This window comes from Ascaphus truei, chromosome 17, assembly GCF_040206685.1.
Source record: "Ascaphus truei isolate aAscTru1 chromosome 17, aAscTru1.hap1, whole genome shotgun sequence".
In the NCBI taxonomy this organism is placed as follows: Eukaryota; Metazoa; Chordata; class Amphibia; order Anura; family Ascaphidae; genus Ascaphus; species Ascaphus truei.
This window is the reverse complement of record NC_134499.1, coordinates 34,550,912-34,565,933: the sequence shown is the minus strand read 5'-3', so window position 1 is coordinate 34,565,933 and position 15,022 is coordinate 34,550,912. Positions and strand designations below refer to the sequence as shown.

Here is a 15,022-nt window from a genome sequence, read left to right as displayed (position 1 = left end):
ATTCAACGTAGTAGAGTTTTCTTGCCAAAACCAATGATTCCTTAAAGGTAATAAACTATGACTTGTTCGTTAATAATTATCTACATTTGGGAGCTGCCCACTTCACTCATATTACTATTCATGTCATACGTTTTATTGTTACAATCTAGATTTACAGATATCTTCATATACTGCAATATGCAAGTATCTTTACTGGTACTCTATTTTATACAAATAAATACAAATAAAGAAAAGTAATGGATTTACAAGAGGATTATTCAGCATTCATTAATGTTAATTGTAGAGTTTTCCAAATTGGTACAGTAAATATCACTTAACCGTTGACATTAGCAAAGTGCAAGGGTTATACAGGAATATGGTGAGCCCAAGTTAAAACATAGGAAGAACACCGATCCAAGGAACAATCTTATGTGCATTTACTAGAGACAGTAAATACATTTTTTTACCCCTTATAAGAAATAATGGGCAAATGTACTGGTAGCTTGTGTTCGCCTTCCTCATGATCAATAAAAATCAATTACCGATATGAGTATCTTCCTAGACATAATTTAGCAACGATGCACTGATACCCTCCTGCTCCAGAAGACACATGTAGTCCATTCAAGTGAATAGACTACAAGGTGTTTTCCAGCTCCAGGAGGCAAAGCATAATTTAACAGATATGGGCATGTATGTCTTGTTACCTTCAAAACTACTACAGTACGTTACTGTTACATTAAGACTGGCTTTAGCAAAGCACTGGATACTTACACATGATTTAGAAAATGTATCCCATAGATGAATAGGTAGAATAGATGGATTCATTCATTACAATATGTTTCTGTTTAAACGCTGTAGTGTTTGTAAATGTAGATTGCAATTCTGCACATGTTACATTTTACATGACTATTTCTTAACATTATAAGGGGAGCAGAACTTAAGCCCTCTATTACAGTATACACAACATTCAACCTACATTCAGGTCTCCTGGATGCAAAATAAGTACACCATCATCTGTTGTACCCACTAACCTCAGTCATGCCCTCATTGCTACAGGGCAGGAGTGGCCAACTCTAGAAGAGAGAGGGAGGGAGGGAGAGAGGGAGGAAGAGAGAGAGAGGAAGAGAGAGAGGAAGAAAGAGAGGGAGGGAGGAAGGGAGAGAGGGAGTGAGAGAGGGAGGGAGAGGGGGAGTGAGAGATATCTTGATATCTCTTTGGTTGTCGCACTATTCTAATAAAGTCTTACACAAGTCATTTTACCAGAATAAACTACATAATAAAGCCTGCAAATAAACAGTTTATTATGCAAAAATGTCTTGTGTAAGACTTTATTAGAATAGTGCGGCAACCAAAGAGACCCAGCTCCAAGTATAACTTGGTGGCAGAAGTGGGATCCCGGCCTCTCTCCAACTGCCTGCACCTTACGAAGAAAACTACACCCTCTGTAATTATCTACTCGAGTGCAGTAAGATCTAAAACCTTTATCCTGACTGTATATATATATATATATACATAGCGCAACGCCTAGGGCATTATGTAATGTACAAAAAGTTAAAACCACAAAGCTAGAGGTAAAAAAAACTGTCCAACATCCTTGTAAAAAGTGCGTTGCTGAGTGAAATACTCAAATAGGAAAGTTCTCTGAGTGATGCACTTCACCCGGCTGTCACCCTCTGTGTAGGAAGATTTCTCGCAATTACTTCTGGCGTCTACAGATAACCCAGGCTCCAGGTGAGTGATACACCTTCCTTTCGGCCAGTGCGTCTGTGCGCTCTGCTCACACTCTCACCAGAGCACAGCTTTAATCAATTAATTGATTGACAGAAAAACTCATATAGCTGACTAGGATTGGCTGGCCCCACTATAAAGGCCAGGGGATTTGTATGCTGAGCAAATGCCCCCTGCTGAAGTAGTCATTAGCTGCTCCGAAACACGTCGGAAGTTTGTTCAGCATTTCTAATTGCACTTGTGAAGGGAATCCTCCTTCACCCTGCCTCCGCAACGGGTGACGGACACCGTCTCCCGCTGTCTCTGGTGAGAGCGTGAGCGGAGCGTGCAGACGCAGCGACCAATAGGAACATCCATAACTCACCTGGAGCCTGAGATTGCTGTAGACGTCAGACGCCAGAAGCGATTGCGAGAAAGCTTCCTACACAGAGGGTGACGGCCGAGTGAAGTGCATCCCACTGAGGACTTTCCTATTTGAGTATTTCACTCAGCAACGCGCTTTTTACAAGGATGTTTGTGAGGTTTTTCTACCTCCAGCTTTGTTGTTTTAACTTTTTGTACATTAAATAATGCCCTAGATGTTGCACTTTTTGTTCTTGTTTTCTCAGAATAAATATTTCAGGATGGGAACTGGGGGGGAGGGGGGAAGAGAGAGGGCGGGGGGCGTCTGGAGCTGAACCACATTTTTGGGGACTTACTGGTTCCCGAGATAATTACCGGGTTAGTTACCAGTGTCCCCATCATGCCTATCCTGTAAAAAAAACTATTTAAAAATAACAGCCAGATGGGGCTGCTGGTTTAACATTTTAAAGACAAAATAATCACTACTGTTCTATGAACTGAAAAACACATTGTGCAGATATAATTGTGCACTGACACATTTTACAACCAGATACAAACTGATCTATGAACATTAGAAAGGGGGAAAAAACAGTGGTATGCTAAAATTAGATTGAAAATAACTAAGCTTATCACTTAACAATTAGTAAACACAGCTGAATATTAATTATGCAAATAACCCTCTTGCCCTTTTCTGCAAAGTTTATATATTCAATTTGTTTAACAATAACTACATATTCTAAATGAATTTTAGGAGGGGCCTATAATCTGGACCCATTTTCTGTCTAAAGAAAAGCACATTTACTAGTTATTGCTTCTATGCCGATTATAAGGCTTCCCAAATTAACATCACCTGGATTTATTCTAATTAACCCAAATCAAGGGCATTGTGATTATACCGATGTCAATTCTACATGGACCCCAAACATAAATGCAATGTCCGCGTTTACTACATCTTTCGAGCTGGAGAGAACTGCAGCATATTGCTTTACAAAGCACTCCATGTCCCCTTGGCATTGAAAGGCTTAACAAGTGCTTACAATTTAATTGTATGTATTACTATGTGGGAGATTCTGGTTTAAAAGGGGCCTTTGGACTTTTGTTCCTTGAGCTGGATAAGGCGAGGAGCAATATAGAGGCCTCGCTTATAAAGAGAAGATTAACTTTGCCAATCTAGGAGGGCCTGGCTGTGAGCAGCAGGGATTGTGCTGCAGGCACTCTGTTTACTAACATTAGGCAGTGTTAAGAATGAATGGTGGAAAATTAGAAAATATTAGGTGCCATTTTGAAAAACCCATCTAATATTCAACTTCTCACCTCAAGATGAAATGGGGAGTTGACAAAGAAAAAAAAAAACCTAGACTTTGGAAAGAAGATTTCATAATGTTTAAAAAAAAAAAAATTATATTAGCTTGTTTGTAATTATACATCTATACAAGACTACTTAATATTAATATACATGTTAATCAGAATGGAAATATACTCTCTGTCTCTGGTATACACACAATGCATTCTCAGGGGGGGCTATTTAAGAAAGGGAAGACCAAGCCAATTTCCTAGATGACCTGTGTTTCTGCCGGTCAGCATTTATAAAGCTTGCTCTGCTGAGCTTTGTTCTTTGTTTGCCTGTGTTGCCCGAGCTCAGGATAATTGAACCATTAGGTGATTTACTAAACACATTTTTTTAATTTTATGGACATATTCCCTATTTTGCCCGGCCGACGGTATTAAAAATGCAGAATTGCAAATCCGTAGGTACTTAAACATTGTAGTCTCAGAATATTATTTTGCCATTTTTTGGTCCGCCACCTCCAAGATGGTCTTAGGGCGTCACTTTTCTAATAGTCATAAGTGTAGCTCCATTATATGTATAGAGTTTCATTGGAGTGCACTGCTAAATAGTCTACCAGCCTTAATGTAATAGTATTAGATCAAAGTAATGGAATATATATATATATATATATATATATATATATATATATATAAATGTAAATACAATATTTGCATAATTACTTTGCTGTGGACGGTTTCTGTCACTTTTTTTACTCACCAAAACTTAACTCAGTATATATATATATATATATATATATATATATATATATATATATATATATATATATATATATATTTATTCAGACACCTCAAAGAAGTATGGAAAGATGTATGCTACGGAATTACCCGAAGAGACAAGACAAAGAATCAATGAGTTCGAAACCAAACAAAAGTCGGTAACATTATCACAAGGGTGGAGAAATTCGAATGGCAGTGGGCCGGACATATTACAAGCAGAAATGACCATCGTTGGACAAAAATGGTACTCGACTTGATTCCTAGGGAAATGAAAAGATCCAAGACGCCGACCAAAAGAAAGATGGGAGGATGAAATCAGAAAAATTGTTGGCGCAACATGGAGAAGAGGGTTACAACTGTAGGGTTTGGAAGATCATTGAGGAGGCCTTCATCCAGCAGTAGATAGACAAGGGCTGAAGATGATGTGTATACATATATATATATATACAGTGTGTGTATATATTGATACAATCACTGTCTCTAGGCTGAACTCCTGATTGCACATGGAGTTTTAAAATTCATGAAGTGACTACACACTGAGAGAGACTGCTGTTCACAGAGAAGGGGGACGATGGAGAAGAGTTCTCCCAAGATGTGTAAGCTGGCAGTCCCCAGGCTCGCTGGACGGTGGTCGCAGAGCCTGCTGGGGTTGTTAATCCCAGGAAGAGGAAGGAAGGACGCGAGACCATGCTGAAGCAGGGATGTCCTGTCCTTAACATTGGACTTACAGAGGAGAGATTCTCTGAGCTATCGTGGGGTCTGAGCTCCCCAAGGAAGGAAGGACGCGAGACTGTGCTGAAGTGGGGACGTCTGCTCCAAACCCTGGAATTACAGATAAGAGAACACTATATTGCTGTGTGCAGAGTCTGTATATGTTTAGCTACAATAGTACCTGTTTTGGGGTGGCAACCAACTTAGCTTAGCTTAGTAAGGGCTGAAACTGCATGTGTAGTTAGTCTACTAAGAGGAGTAGGTGTTTATTTTATGATTTGTTTTGACTTAAAAAAACGGTGGGCCTGTTAGTGTATTATTTATCCTTGTAAATAAACCCCATATAGAGAAATACTAAGTTTCCTGCCTTAATCTGGGACACAAGATCCTACACTGTGACAGAGACATCACTATATAATATATATATATATATATAATATATATATATATATATATATACAGTATATATATATACAGTATATATATATATATATATATATTTACAATAGTGGTCTGCGCTAGTGTATGAATAACCAGAAATATATTGGTATCTAAATGCTAAATAAATATAATTTATAAAAATAAAAAATTATTCCAATATATCCTTAAAAAATGAAATTAATATACCAATATTGCATAACAGTCAATGTCTAATAAAAAACAGCTATTAAATACAATTTAAACAAAAAAATATTTGTGTGGTGCTGTGAACTTTCCTTAATCTGCTAGATGCAGATAGTCCTATGGAGTCCATACAAATTAAGTCCAATGATTGGGGAGTATCAGTAGCACTAATAGGACAGACAGGCAGCTTCTTTCAAAGGGCACAACGAACTCCCTCTCCACCTGCATAGAAAAATAAAAGAAGAAAAAAAGCGCCAAATCCTAGTGCATTACTGTGCAAAAAACGATATATTTAATTCCCAAAAATCTCAATAAAAATGAACTCACAAACATAAAACAATTAAAAGCATTGTATGAGATATACTCATGCTCCTAGGACCAGGAAACGCTGCTCTGCTACTGCTCTGCTGCTGTAATCACTCCGTGACTCCACTGGATCAGAATGCTGCCTCCGTTGTTCACCGCCTGCAGGAACTGACGTATCAGGCACTCCGCGATGGTCTCTCACCGGGTACACACCACCAGATGCTCCTTGGTTCCCACCGGGGACGGTAGATGCCGCGGACCAGCGGATGACGTCACGGGAGTTGTACTGGACACCGGATCGGTAGAAATTCGTAGCAGTTCAGTGGCAAGCGTTTGTGAAAGTCCACTGCACACCTTCCCTTCCCAGAAGAAGTCAGTTAATCTGACGAAACGCGTAGGGAAGGTGTGCAGTGGACTTTCACAAACGCTTGCCACTGAACTGCTACGAATTTCTACCGATCCGGTGTCCAGTACAACTCCCGTGACGTCATCCGCTGGTCCGCGGCATCTACCGTCCCCGTGGGAACCAAGGAGCATCTGGTGGTGTGTACCCGGTGAGAGACCATCGCGGAGTGCCTGATACGTCAGTTCCTGCAGGCGGTGAACAACGGAGGCAGCATTCTGATCCAGTGGAGTCACGGAGTGATTACAGCAGCAGAGCAGTAGCAGAGCAGCGTTTCCTGTTCCTAGGAGCATGAGTATATCTCATACAATGCTTTTAATTGTTTTATGTTTGTGAGTTCATTTTTATTGAGATTTTTGGGAATTAAATATATCGTTTTTTGCACAGTAATGCACTAGGATTTGGCGCTTTTTTTCTTCTTTTATTTTTATATATATATATATATATATAAACCCTGTCTTCCCATAAGAGAAGGCACAAAAGCAGCAACACTCAGATATAGCAAAAAGACATGTATCAGCAGTGACAAAACAGCACACTATAAACCCAACGTTTCGGTCCTGGCAGGACCTTCCTCAGGGGCTGCACTGCCAGGACCGAAACGTTGGGTTGGTGCTGGCTGCTGCTTTTTGTTTTATATATATATATATATACACACTAGATGGTCAAAGCCCAGCTTTACGTGAGTTGCGGTAATCAAAATGACTAATAATAAATGTTGTCCCTCCCCCCCCTCATTTCTCTCCCTCTCCTCTCTCCATCCCACCACTTTCCTTTAATACCTTATGATGTCCCCAATTCTTTCCGCCTCTCTCTTTCTCCAGCATTCTAGCTTTCCCCTCACCTGTGTACACTTTATAACTATCTGATTCTCTGTATCTGCCACCAGGCTATGTGCATTGTGATGTCACATATCAGATACATAGCCTACAGGTACGACACCTACTGGCTGACTTGCTTGTCAGATACATTTTAATCACTCAATAGAATTAATGTTCTTAAATAAAAAATATAAAAGATGTGCACACCCCTAGGGTCCCCTTAGGCTGCGCTTATAGTGCCCTAAGACGGCGATGCGATGTCGCTCCAAAACAAATCAATTGACTCTGTCGCAAGCGCTTATAGTAGGCGCAATGGCGACGGAGCGACTGAAAATTTGGGAGCTGGCTAAATTTGATTTTTTTTAATCACATGTGACTGTCTCTAAAACAATCAAATTGCGCGGCCCGCCTCCTTTAGTGAAGTCACTGGCGCCAGTCGCTAAAATCGGTCGCGTCGCTGTCGCCAGCGCTATAAGCGCAGCCTTAGTATGCCTGCAAAGTTTCAGGTGTCTAGGTTTCATGGTCTTGGAGCTATGGCCTTGACAGACAGTCATACTCTATTAATATAGATGATAATTATATTTATTATATTATAATTTCCTTAACAATACTATTACTATTCCTTAACTATTTGTGGTATTAATACTAAATGAGTAAGTTATATACAAATTTTCGCACACAGTTTATATAACATATACAATGTTGATGATGGTAAATTGTTTGAAGAAAAGAATACACACACATATCAGTATAATTAATACTACGCCTTGTGCTCTCTCAAATACAATTAAGACTGCATTTAGTAGTCTATATGTAAATTTGATTGATGTGCAGTATGTTTTCCTATTTACTACAAAACATGCCTTGGCTAAACGTGTGAACGCTAAAACTCTAAGTAAAAAGCCTCCAAAATATCCTGTAACCATGTTGATTTCTAGTGTGCTAATTGGATAGCAAATGTTGTACACAATACACGCACGCACACATATAAACAAACCCGGGTAACATGTTAATTATACGCTTTCAGGATCACAACTTTAGATAGAGTAAAAAGGAAATTTGGATATGTAACAATTGCTACACTCACTGATTTCACTCCCACAATCACTCTTATGCATAGACTACTGAGCCAGATTACCCTAACCTTGCTTTTCAGGGTAAAAAATCCTTTCTTGAACTGCGGAGTCATACTGTGATTGAGAAGAAGAGTAGGCAAACTGAGTAAGACACCTGAAAAAAATATTTGATGATTAATTCCTACTTTGTTAATGATTTCTTGAAGGTTTCATAGTAGGAGAGAAAATGTTGGACCATTAAAGTAAGTTTTAGATGTGTGGTATATCCTAGTGGTGTTCCTGAGTTTCGTGTGTTGGTAGTTATATGGTGAATCAGGTCAATTCTGCCATTTTTACATTTGACGTTGAATTTAGATCAAATAAAGAAGTTTGATCCACGCTCCTGCTTTCAATGAATGTAAGGTATTCGGCAACTTCACCTTCTTGCAGCTATTGTGTGTGGAAACCTTCCCGGCTCACACAAGATCCACCGAAGACAAGCTCCGCAGAGGAGACAGGAAGGAAAAACAAACGCAGAGTGCACCAAAGGTAAAAATAGGGTATATTGCGCAGAACACAAATTAGCAAGTGTAGACTTACAATTAAATTGTCTGCAGTTCAGTGGATGTGTGTGTGTCCGTCAACTTGGTGGTTGAAACCCTTTAGGTGGAGGTAGCATTCAACAGTATGTCCCACGCGCTGGGATCAGGTGTTCGTCGGCGCCGGTCTGCTACTTCTGGGTTCACGTCTTCCGTATGGTGCAATCAGACTCAGCTGGCTACCTGCTTTTTCATTCGGTTTCAACCCCGGTGTGGCAGCAAAGAACAGGACATCAACTATGTTCTCTACCACTACGCGTTTCACACAGGAATGTGCTTCATCAGGCTGTAATTACGTAGATCTGAACCCGGAAGTAGCAGACCGGTGACGATGAACAGCTGATCCCAGGCACTTGATCTCCCTGTGCCTCAGGCACCAAAATCATAGATTGTAAGCTCATCTGGGCAGGGCCTGTACAAATCCTATGTATAATGCTGCTTACCGTGCACCGTACTGCACTGTAATTGTGAAGCGCTTGGAGTTCCATTGGGAGAAAAGCGCTATATGAAATGAAGTTATTATTCTATCTCTACCAATTATAAAAATGGTATTGTCAAATTATTTGTAATTAAAAAAAAAAATGTAAGTGTCAAACTTCCCTTTATCTGTTAAAAAAAAAAAAAAATACACCTCCTGGACATAAGGTGTTCAGCTTCCTAAAATATGCAGAAAAAGTCCTGTACAGAAAAGCTTGTAACGTTAAGATACTGGTTACGTTAAGTGTAGAAAATACCCAAATGTATTTGCATTCTCTCAGGTGCAATAGCATTATTTGCAAATTTGCATTTATTTGAAATAGATTACGCTAAAATAACAGACATCTACAAAGTCAGCCAAAAATGCATAGGTAACCCAATATATGCTGGTAACATGGAGCTTTGCCAATCTTTCAGCACTAAAGGGGTTAAACCAGGGGTGGGCAACTTCCGTCCTCAAGAGCTACCAACAGGTCAGGTATTAGGGATATCCCTGCTTCAGCACAGGTGGCTCAATCATTGGCTCAGCCTTCGACTGAGTTGAAGACTGAGCCACTGATTGAGCCACCTGTGCTGAAGCAGGGATATCCCTAATACCTGACCTGTTGGTAGCTCTTGAGGACTGAAGTTGGCCACTAGTGCGTTAACAGTAATTCCTAGACCCCCAAAGCTCTATTAAATCAGGGATCACAACAGAACGTTACCTAAAAACACGTATGGGCGTTACATTCGCCGACTTAACACGGTATCTTCAGAAGCACAGAAACAACGGCTGTATACAGGTGCGCTGACGAGTATTCTAAAACGTGCCTTAAACTTGCCTTGGAAAATCTGGGGCTATCACCAACAAGATCCAGGTACATGCTGGGTACATGCTGCAAACATTTCAGTGACATTTCTGCAGAGACCAACGGCCCATCGGATTAACACAGCAGGGGTCCCTGGCAGTCCCATTCAGTTTGCTACAACTTGAATAACGTAATATTAAGCCCTCTGCGCACCTTAACGGCCTTTTGTGAATATGTAATATAATGATCACACCTAATTTGCTTCTCATTATTATTAACGGCCGTTAATGGCGCTGTGCGCTTTACGGGAGAAAACGTGACTTAATGCTACGTGATTGGCCTTCGAGTCGTAATGCGCCGTGACGTTAGGCGAACACCCCGTGAAGTAGCTCAGCGGCCCTTCGGAGATCTCAGGCGTATATTAGGAACGAGTTAATAATGTGGGTGTTGATCAGCTAGACTTACAATTAATGCTTCACAAAAAAAACTCCTCTTCTATTCACCAGAAAAAGAAATTAAACACTTGTAGATTCATTCTAAAGACTGAATGAAATTGAATAAGCGACCTAGTACTTGAGATCCTCAGTGTGCGCTTGAATAGAGCAAACCTCCTAAGTTGAATGGATTGCCTTTTGGGACCAATTTGTCTCTTTGCACTCTTTATTCTTCCTTTTCTGCTGACAGATGTACAAAGGCGGAACTACACTGTGCAGCTTATCTACATCCATCCATAGCAGCTGTCACTTTTGTCAAGAAAGTGAATCAAGCAAATGCCACCATATCCCACTTTATATAAGGGGACAACATGTTATGGGCTGTGGTCTTCATAGAAACAGATTACGTTTTAACTTACATCAGGCCAATATGTTTATTTTTTTACTATAAACAGTGCAAGGCAACACATCTTTTTTTGTTGTTGTTGATGCTAGAACGGCTAATTATGTCAATAGATTTTAAAACATGTATTATTGTTGTAATCTGTCCTCTTGTAATTAAAGGGTTGGGCAAAGCAAGGAAAGAATTTGAATGATTTTCAATGAGCACCAATCTGGGTCCCTGTAATATTTAAGTGCTGGGGCGCTCAACTCCAGGCACCCCCCCCCCCCCAACATGTCAGGTTTTCAGGATATCCCATCTTTGGCACAGGTGGCGCAATCAGAGGCTCAGTCAAAGACTGATTGAGTCACCTGTGCTGTAGCAGGGACTGACATAGTCACCTGTGCTGAAGCAGGGATATCTTGAAAACCTGACCTGTTGGGGGGGGGGGGGGGAGTTGGAGACTGGAGTTGAGCACCCCTGGGGTAGAATTTCTCTGGTAAACACATACATTTTGATTAATTAGTCATACAGTACCTAGAAACAATGGAATTCTGCCACTACACACCCACAGATATTGAGTGGTCTTGTAGGTAAGTTTACATGATAAATTCTAGTCATGTGTAAAATTAGCATAATCAACATACAATATACCTAATTCAGAGCCAATACAGTTGGCACTCACAATTAATATCCGCAACAACAAAAAAGGACATTTGCATCTTAAACATTTTCCTGGCCACTGGTTACCAGAAAAAGCAAATCAATACTTTTGAGTCTCGCTACAAAGACAAAGTTGCAGAGATTTCCCGTACAAGAACCCCGTAAAATAATGTGTTTAATAGGGTGTATGTCATGCCTGCACAACTCCAGTCCTCGAGGGCCACAAACAGGCCAGGTTTTCAGGATATCCCTACTTCAGCACAGCTGGCTTAATTAGAGGCTCAGCCTGTTTCTTCTTCTACCACCGAATCGTATCACCGGCCCAAATGTGCTTCATTGCCAGGATTTACTACATCTTTCAAAGATTTATTATAGCTTTGAAATACCTGTTAACATGTTTTTTTTTAAAAAGCACAGAATGAACGCGAGGAATATTAAATCTATTTCAACTTGAATGCTTGTAATGCATATATTTACTCTGATAAAAACGACAGTGTCTGCATTGTAATACTTTATGAACTTTAGATTAATTGCAGACATTTTAATTCACCTAGAAGACCAGCGATATTATAGTGTGGACAACACCTTTGAAAGCTCAACGCTCTGTTCTTCATCTTGTGTCCTTTTTAGAACAAATGACGTGACCAGGGACGTTTTAAAGTTCTGTAAACACTATTACATGTATAAAGAACTCCCCATTGATCCATTACACATTTCACTTGATGAAAGAGTCCCCCCCACCTCCCACGAAATATTGTGCCTAGGTGGTTACATGCAAAATAAATATGACCAATAAGATGAACAAATCATACCCATACCCAAATCATTAGGGAGAAGTAGCAGCTCAGTGAGTAAAGACACTGGCACTGAGTTTGAAGCAGGGGAGCCTGGTTCAATTCCCGGTGTCGGCTCCTTGTGACCTTGGGCAAGTTACTTTATCTCTCTGTGCCTCAGGCACCAAAACATAGATTGTAAGCTCCACTGGACAGGAACCTGTGCCTGCAAAATGTCTCTGTAAAAGCGCTACGTAAAACAAGCAGCGCTATACAAGAACATGCTAAAAAAATAAATAAATAATACCCTGCAGTGGAGATTATTGTTCTTTTTGCTCCATTAAAAATACAAAATCTAGAATCTATTCACTTTAGAGAAGCAGAAGTGTAAAAAGCACAAATACTAAATGCTTAGAGGGTTATTCATTCAACTCCCAGGGACTCAGCAGGGAGCCCATACAGCTGCATTACTGCTAAGCATTTTCCAGGCAATACATTTAGCAGATTGACATTCAATGTTCAAAAGGAAAGATGTCAAAATAAAAATAAAAATGCCCATGGAATTTAATTCTGCAGAACGCAATGCAGATCAGGGTAGTAAGACTGCGGTGACCTTAGCATTTTCAGAGCAATCAGTTTGGCTTCTCGGAATGATTAAGGGAGCAATCTTCTCAGCAAAGGATACAAAACAAATTAACTGTCTTCGCTGCTTCTAAAGCTGGTTCTATAAAACTCTTATAAAAGAGGCACAATCCTCTAGAAAATCTAAAACCAGGAAATGTATTAAACATTTTGCCGTTAGGCAGGCTGAGCACAATTCATTGAAATGTTGTGCAGAAAAGTCTAGCTGTGAATAAATACATGATAATGATAAGAAATACTCCACAAGAACAAACGGAAAATTACGTGTTTGGTTATCCGCACTACACAATGAGATAACAAGTGGCAATAACTCTTACTATAGTTTACAGTTCAAATGAGCAGCAGAGTTAACAGGATGCAATATATTAATTCACTGTTACTATCAGAAATAAATTACACTACGGTTAATAGGGCAGTTCTGTTATCAGTTATATCTATACATACACGCTAGGATCTACTGCATGTATCAGGTTCCCAAACATCAGCCAAATGTAAGCGTGTAGTAAAGAATACATCCTGTACTTGTGATGCCCGCCTGTTTGCCAGGAGGTTTTCCTGGTGAAGGTCTTTGTCCCGGGCTTAACTTTGTGTGGTACCGAAGGCACTTCCCTAACCGCGACCATCTAAGTTTGGTGCCCTTCACCTCCATTATGTTCAGCGCTCTGAACGTGATCCCCCCAAGAAATTGAGCAAAATAGGCATGACATATCTGGTGCTGTAAGTCACACGGGCTCATTGCGTGCCTGCGCACATTGCGTGCGTGCGCTCATTGCGTGCCTGCGCTCATTGCGTGCCTGCGCTCATTGCGTGCCTGCGCTCATTGCGTGCCTGCGCTCATTGCGTGCCTGCACTCATTGCTTGCCTGCGCTCATTGCGTGCCTGCGCTCATTGCTTGCCTGCGCTCATTGCGTGCCTGCGCTCATTGCGTGCCTGCGCTCATGGCGTGCCTGCGCTCATTGTGTGCCTGCGCTCATTGCGTGCCTGCGCTCATTGCTTGCCTGCGCTCATTGCTTGCCTGCGCTCATGGCGTGCCTGCACTCATTGTGTGCCTGCGCTCATTGCGTGCCTGCGCTCATTGCTTGCCTGCGCTCATTGCTTGCCTGCGCTCATTGCGTGCCTGCACTCATTGCTTGCCTGCGCTCATTGCTTGCCTGCGCTCATGGCGTGCCTGCGCTCATTGCGTGCCTGCGCTCATTGCGTGCCTGCACTCATTGCTTGCCTGCGCTCATTGCTTGCCTGCGCTCATTGCGTGCCTGCGCTCATTGCTTGCCTGCGCTCATTGCGTGCCTGCGCTCATTGCGTGCCTGCGCTCATGGCGTGCCTGCGCTCATGGCGTGCCTGCGCTCATTGCTTGCCTGCGCTCATTGCGTGCCTGCGCTCATTGCGTGCCTGCGCTCATGGCGTGCCTGCGCTCATGGCGTGCCTGCGCTCATTGTGTGCCTGCGCTCATGGCGTGCCAGGTAAACATAAAGGTTGTAAGGTTGGGCTTTCTCAATAGTGTTTTTATTCTAAAAAATTTTTTGGGTGGTTCTGTTTCTGGTTTTGCCCAAACTTGATTTGTTTGATTTTGAGATTTTTACCAAAAAATTGTGAAAAAAAACTCCCCCTCCCCAAAACAGCAGGAAAATGCCTAAAATAAGTATAAAATCATAAAAATTATTAGGCACCTAAAATATGTCGTCTGTTGTATACCTAAAATAATCACTAAAAAATGCCTGGAGCAGATGTCGGATCCGGTGTGTAAAACCGGAATCCTACTTACAAGACATAAACTGAATACAAGCAGGGGTGTATGGTGATTGGAATCCGGCAACAGCTACTGGTGGGCTCGTGGCAATCAGGGGAAACTCCGATCACTTCCTTAGTTCTGCGTCCAGATGCGCGTGACCACTGGTTGTTCTCTGCTTCTCTTAGTGCCGACTGCCGCTCCATTACCAGAAACACGTCACCGAGGACGGAACAAATCGCCGAAACTCCCTTCTCCTGCTTGTATGTCTGGAAACGCTCCTGCAGTGCTCTGCTCCGATGCGATCACTCTCTTCAAACTGCCCAACGCGTTTCGTGCTCATGCGCACTCTGCCAGGACTCACAGCACCGCTCCTCTCTCCCGCGCTCCTCCGATTGTCGCGCGCCTGGCCCTTCTCTGCTCTCCCTCCTCCCGTCCCCTCTCTGCACCTGTGAGCGCGAGCCGCCGGGAAACATGCAGCAGGGAAGGTGCAGGGCCTGTC

The 15,022-nt window shown here is 41.6% G+C and overlaps 1 protein-coding gene across 36 annotated transcripts in view; it reads right to left on the bottom strand.

The window, feature by feature from the left end:
• CADPS (calcium dependent secretion activator) overlaps positions 1-15,022 on the bottom strand; it is a 312,099-nt gene that overhangs the window by 13,659 nt on the left and 283,418 nt on the right. The gene's annotated exons all lie outside the window — the stretch shown is intronic.